Below are 6136 nucleotides of genomic sequence, written 5' to 3'. Positions count from 1 at the left end.
AATACGTTTCATTCTAATTTATGTTCTTGTCTCTGAGTCTACCAATCCCAGGAACTGAATTCTCTGTCCTAGTTCTCTCTCTGTCCTTCTATACATTTGTCTGCACCTTCCCACTGTCTGACCACATAAGTCTTCTCATGCTTGGTGTCATCTCTCCAGTGACTTTCTCTGGTTCTCCTCCTGCACCCTCACCTTTACTTAGGAAGGCCAAAAATGTTTATGTGCCTGTGGCATCCAGGGCTCTTGCACTGAGCACTTCTGTTGTGCTGTAACATCTTTGTTTCCCCATCAAGAAGCATAATATCCTTCCTGTGCTCAGGTGAGGAAGAAAAGCAAAACCAGTAAACAGGCTCAGTAATTAGATCTGATGCCTAGGCTCCGGAGAGGAAATTGGGAGATAAATTAAAAGTTGGTCACGTTGGAAGGTTCCCCAATGGATATTGATCAGGCTCAGCTGAACTAGAAACAGTCCAAGGAGAATTTATTAATTAGAAGCTGACAACCAATTGCTTCTTCTTCTCCCTGTTTCGAGGTTGTAGTTTTTGTTTGTCTCTTTCTCTAATAGAGGCAGCAGGTAAATTCCTTTAACTGTAATCCTTTGTCTTTGTCCAAGGGGCAGTGGACTGGAAGCACCAAGGCTGGCAAAGCTCACTGAAGTCAGGAGCACAGAAATGCAGTGCAGGTCTTGCCATTGCTTTCTCCAGAGAGGCTCAGAGTTGCTCTAGATTCCCTTCTGAGACCCTGACTTCTTGTCCTTCAGATTACACAGATAGTTAGCTGAAACCTTGGCTTGCGGATTTCCAACTCTCTGGCAGAGATGGCATGCCTGTGGAAAACACACCTATCTGCTGAGAAGAGGAGGGAGGCAAAGAGGCACAGATAACCCTCAGAGGCATTTATCTGCCTTGTCAGCACATCTAGCTAGGAATTCAGAGGGAGAGAAGGATATTTTTCCCTGACTGCAGAAGCCACCTGTGGTTTTAAAGTGAGTTATCACTTTGCCTCTCACCATTCTTTTAACAATTTGCTTCTGTTGATAGATTCCAATACAGATGAAATCTAAAAGAATTATGTGCCCGTTTCTGTATATAGCCCTGCTCAGGGTAAGACAGAAACTGTCCTGCACATAGGTACTTTTCTTATGAACATCTTAAAAACTGCAAAGGAAGCTTCGAATCTTGGGTGATGTTAGAGGCAAAGTCAGCAAACACAAGCTTGAGTCTTCCCTTGGGTATGCAGTAAAATCTTTAAATGCATCTCCTCATACTACTTTTTACCCAGCAGTTCTGTCTCAGGACAGTGCACAGAGCTGATTGAGCTTCAGGAATAAGCAACTGGTCAATATTTTATTTTCTTCTTGTTGTTTGGCATATGGCTCCAGGCTTTATTTGCTTAAAACAATTCAAACCCTATTCTGGAGAGAAAAACATTAATTTTCTCACAGGCTTTTTTTTGTAGCACTCATCACTATAATCACTAGCTGCTGTACAAACATTAACTAACTTAGTATTACAGAGTGTCTGGTTGATCAGGGCATGCCTATTGTATTGGGTTCCTGTTTGGGAAACCGAGGCAGAGACATTGCAGTAGGGAGCTTTGAAGCACTTTACACATCTAAACAACAGCTCCCATCTTTGTTGTAGATAGGTATGTTCAAGATGTCTGTAAATCACAGCCCAGGTCTCAAGTCAGGAATCAAGAGAACAAGGTATACTCAGTTAGTGACCTTTCGTGGTACTTGCTTTAAGTGTCTTGCTTAAACCAAGACATTTGTACAAATGACATTTGTATTAGCAGGCAGGAGAAAATCCATCCCTCTAGATATTCAGCTACATTAATCTTGAGACCCACCTCCTCTTTGCTTTCCGTTCCTTGCCTCATTTGCTGTACACCTTCCCATCTTAGTAATAAATGAGTAGAGATCCTAAAGAAAACATCCTCTCTCAGTATAACTCCTTGTTCTGCTGAGGAGTAGGTGTGCCTTGTGCAATATCTAAGTCAGTCTTCTATCCACAAATAGCATGTGATAGGATAAGAAAGGACCAAATCACCAGAAATATGTTCAAAGGAGCTGGATTTGCTAGGTCTTCATGTTAAATTTGCACCTGCTATTTCCTATCTTCTAAATACATGACTTAGCAGTATCAGCAATTTCTTTCAATGCCTTGCTTCTCATATGTATGTGTCAGTGCATGTTTTTATTTTTTAAAAAAAAGCAAATGGAAACTCGAGAAATTCTGTCATGTGAGTTCAGATTCATTCCCAGGTGACTCATGAGTAACGTGAGAACATTTATACATGCTGTGTAGACCTCTACCCAGGTTGTGGGAGTAACTGATAGCAGCGGTACATAGTTATCTTCCTTGTAGGTCAGCATACAGAGGGGAATGAGGCGAACGTTTGGCATCTGAGTTTTACAGACGCTTGCTAACAATGAGATAGTGAGACTCTTGAATCCCGGATTGTTGTCTGGGCTCTGAAAGGGAATTTACGTTACTGGGCACACACTTTTCTGCCTTTTCTCCCCAGAGTGATCCTAGGTGCCCTCTTCTCTACAGTTTATCTGCGTACTCTCTCTCTTCTAATTTTGATAAGCTCCTGCCGTTAGGAGGTGTGAATGCAAACCTGGGCAATGCAAGGTTGGTACTGAAGTGTCAAAATTCTGAAACAGCTTTGCAGCTTCAAGTATGGGATATGCTATTTCTTTGTGGTTTATTGATCTAGGGAAAACTGCATAGATAGTATATTACTGACTGCTATTTCCTGCTGAATTTGAAGAAAAAATCAGCAAATAACCTGCTTTCCTGTATTTCTTGTCAAACTAAAATCTGCAAAACTCTAGGAAGATTTTTCCTAGATTTATATCCAATGGGTTAGTAGCCGCTAGGCCAAGATGTTTCCTTATGTGATTTATATGTCTTTTTACTGGTCCTGGGAGTTAATGTTTCCCCCTAGGTGCTGGCCATTTGTAGCACAGCTTGAAAGAATGAAATAGTGTTTTAAACTCTCCTTTCCATCTCAAAGTTGGGCTTTCAACTTTAAAAATTGATTAACTTTGGGTGAAAGGTCCTGGCTTGAAGGGTTTGGAGAAATGAGGTTCGTTATTTAGTGACAGAACTTGTGCATCATGGACAGGAGCAGGAGACACTTCCCAATCGCTGTCTTTCCTTGCAATGGGACTTTCTCCTGAACTAGAGGTAGCTGCTGTAGGGGTGAATTGATAGGTGTATTTTAAAGGTCTGGTCAGTCATTCTACTCTCTAGCTTTGACAATGGCTTTCTCTGATAAAAATCCTTTTCTAGGGTGAGCTAGATGGGGATTGCTGGCATATTGCACAGAGACTGTTCTGCCACTACTGTATTTGATGAAGTTGAGGGGAAGTCTTATACCCCGTCTCCAGCCTTTTGGCAGACTGATTCTCTTAAGAATTTGTTTTGCAACTTGACAAAATATAAAGCTTGATGAAATGCAATTTTGAATTACATGTATTTGGCAAATTAATGAACTAGCATTGCCTAAATGAAATTATCAAGAGCAATCAAAACTCAAAAGAGAAATTTTTTCAGGTGATTGTAATGAGCTCCCCTCTTCCTATGGACAGAAAGTTCCTTGTGAAATCAGTGTTTCTTAGCAGAAAGGTTTGCTTTTAGCTCCTGTAATACAAAAACAATGTATAAAAGAGGTACATAAGAAATCCAGTGTGCAGATCCATTTCACCAGTTTCAGATTTGTTGAGTTCAGATTAATATTAGAAGAACAGGATCAGACATGGTTTTACCGATGTCCCCATGCTCCTTTTGCAGTTTGAAGAGACTGCTACTGTGGGTTCAACTTATTTGCAGCAATTTATTTAGTGAAAAGGGGCTCATCCTGTGTATCTTGACAGCAAACAACAGTGAGGAGCAAAAACCAACTGGGAGACATGAAATCCTGGTGAAACTGGAACTAATACCAAAGCTTCCATCAACTTCAGTAGAGACAAGGTTTCTCTCTGGGAGTTTAGGTTAAGCCAATGTGTATTATCAATTTACTGTAGTAAAGGAGTTCATCCCATTGGTGACTAGGGCCTGGATAAGTCTTAAGGATGTGCTTAGTTTTGATAAGTTGGGCTATAACTGATATAAACTTTGCCTCTGCTTGAGGCAAACAGTGATCTGGGGGTGTCTTTCTCACGTAGACTGTATTTTATCCTGTGTTTTCTCAAATTTCTTGTGCAAACACAGATGCCTTGCCTTATAATGCGAAAGACACGCCCTTGTCCTCCTCTGCAGGCCATTCCTAATGTTCTCCATCCCTTGCAAACAGGACATAGTAAGGGCACATCAAATGGATGGGCTGGTCTGAAAGACACAATCGTGAAATGGTGGCAGAGTTTTGACTTTGCTCTTCTCCAGATCATGGCCTTATGCTTTTAGTATGTTCAGTGGAAAAATGCCTGAGAATGTGTCTGAATTTCTGCTCTAAAGCTCATTAAAAGCCGAGTGCCAAATTCATCTCTGAATTCATCTCTATTTGACTCCAGCAAGCTTACTCTGTATCTATTGATTTGTAAAATTACAATATTAGTGAAAGTGGTCTTAGAACCTGAGGTAATGACTCACGAACAGCAAGCTTGCATTCAGATTTTGGGGGAGCAGTATGGGCAAGGCTGGGTGGAGATTTTCAGAACTGGCAGAGCAGGAGCAGTTCTGGGTTAGGACATTGTGTGCAGGACCTTGGCAGAGCCGCTGGGAGATCAAGGCCCAGCGATGGGGTGGTACAGGCGAGGACTGTGGGGCGTGGGCAGGAGTCGCAGGAGCCTGCACTGATTGGTTCCAGGGAAAATCATTGGATCCTTTTCAGAAGCAGCAAAGTTAACCTAGGGAACAGTTTCAATGCTGAATTCGAAACTATTCATGATTGAAATGAAAGCTGAGACACAGCTTTTGCTTTTTATTTTTTTTCCTTTTTGTTTTTTTTTTCCTTTTTTTTCCCTTTTTTTAAAATCTGTGACTTTGGAAGACCTAGAGAGTAAAGGGAGGTTACCAGGGCCAAGAGCTTCCCATCAGCACTACCTAGAGCAGCGTTTGCCCCATGAGTTGTGAGTTGCTCCGGTGCCCTCCCGGCACCATCATGCACCCTCTTGGTGCCGCAGTGCTGTAGGGCTGCACAAGCCATCCTCTCCTCAGGGAAGACCAGAGCAAAGATGGATGTAGTTCTGTCTCCCTCATTTGAGTCAGTGTGTTCCTACCTCAGTGGAGGCACAGCAGACAAATAAGGAATTCAATCACTCACACCAGGGCTCTTGAGGAGTGACAGTGTTGTGTCCCTCCTGGGCTGCTTCTCTGCAAAGCCAGCCACTAAGAAAAAAGGAAGGAAGGATGGAACGTGGACAAGTTTACCATGTGTAGCATCCTATGAGTCTGTGTAATGACATTTGCTAATGCTGCCTACATATTTCTGTCTCAGAGGAGTCTGGAATAGAGGTTAGACTTTGTAGGTCACTGTTATAAAACCAAAGCCCTGCTTCAAAGCTTTAGTGGAGTGATTTAAAAGAAAAATTCTACCCTTCTGTGTCTCATTCTGTCCCAGTGATGCCAACTTTTGTCCAGGTAGGCTTGAATGGCTGAGAGCCATCTTGGGTTTGTTCAATGGCTTCTCTGAGTGAAGCCAGAACATCTCAGATTCAAGTAAACTGAGTTCTTATTCAGAAGCCCTCTCTGCCCCTCACCGACGATCTTCCTTATGCTTTTGTGCTTCCTGGTAAAAACACAAGGTGGCACTGAGTCAGCAGGACCTTGGCTGACAGTTGCCTCTGCATTTCTTTCTATTTATACACAATTATGGCAATTTGCAAGATCTCCTGTGGGTAGGCTGCAATCTCCCCGTTCTCCCATCATCTTGTGAGGACAGTGCCAGTGACCATCCTGACTCATTTTTGCAGGAGTTATTGTATAGTCACCTTATGTAATGTACGGACAATTTTATTAGGCAATGTAGTGCCACAGTAACCTAGCAAATTGACAGGCTCAAGGACTACATCCTTACATCAGAGTCTCTGTAGGAAAAAAATAACGATATTAGAAAATTAAAGGAAATAGCTGTCTCAAGGGATCACCTGAATGGCCATTTACCATCAGGCCCAGACTCTTTGTCG

The sequence above is a fragment of the Apaloderma vittatum genome, unplaced genomic scaffold, assembly GCF_000703405.1.
Source record: "Apaloderma vittatum isolate BGI_N311 unplaced genomic scaffold, ASM70340v1 scaffold6950, whole genome shotgun sequence".
NCBI lineage: Eukaryota > Metazoa > Chordata > Aves > Trogoniformes > Trogonidae > Apaloderma > Apaloderma vittatum.
The sequence above is the reverse complement of the archived record's forward strand: the minus strand, read 5'-3'. Positions refer to the sequence as shown.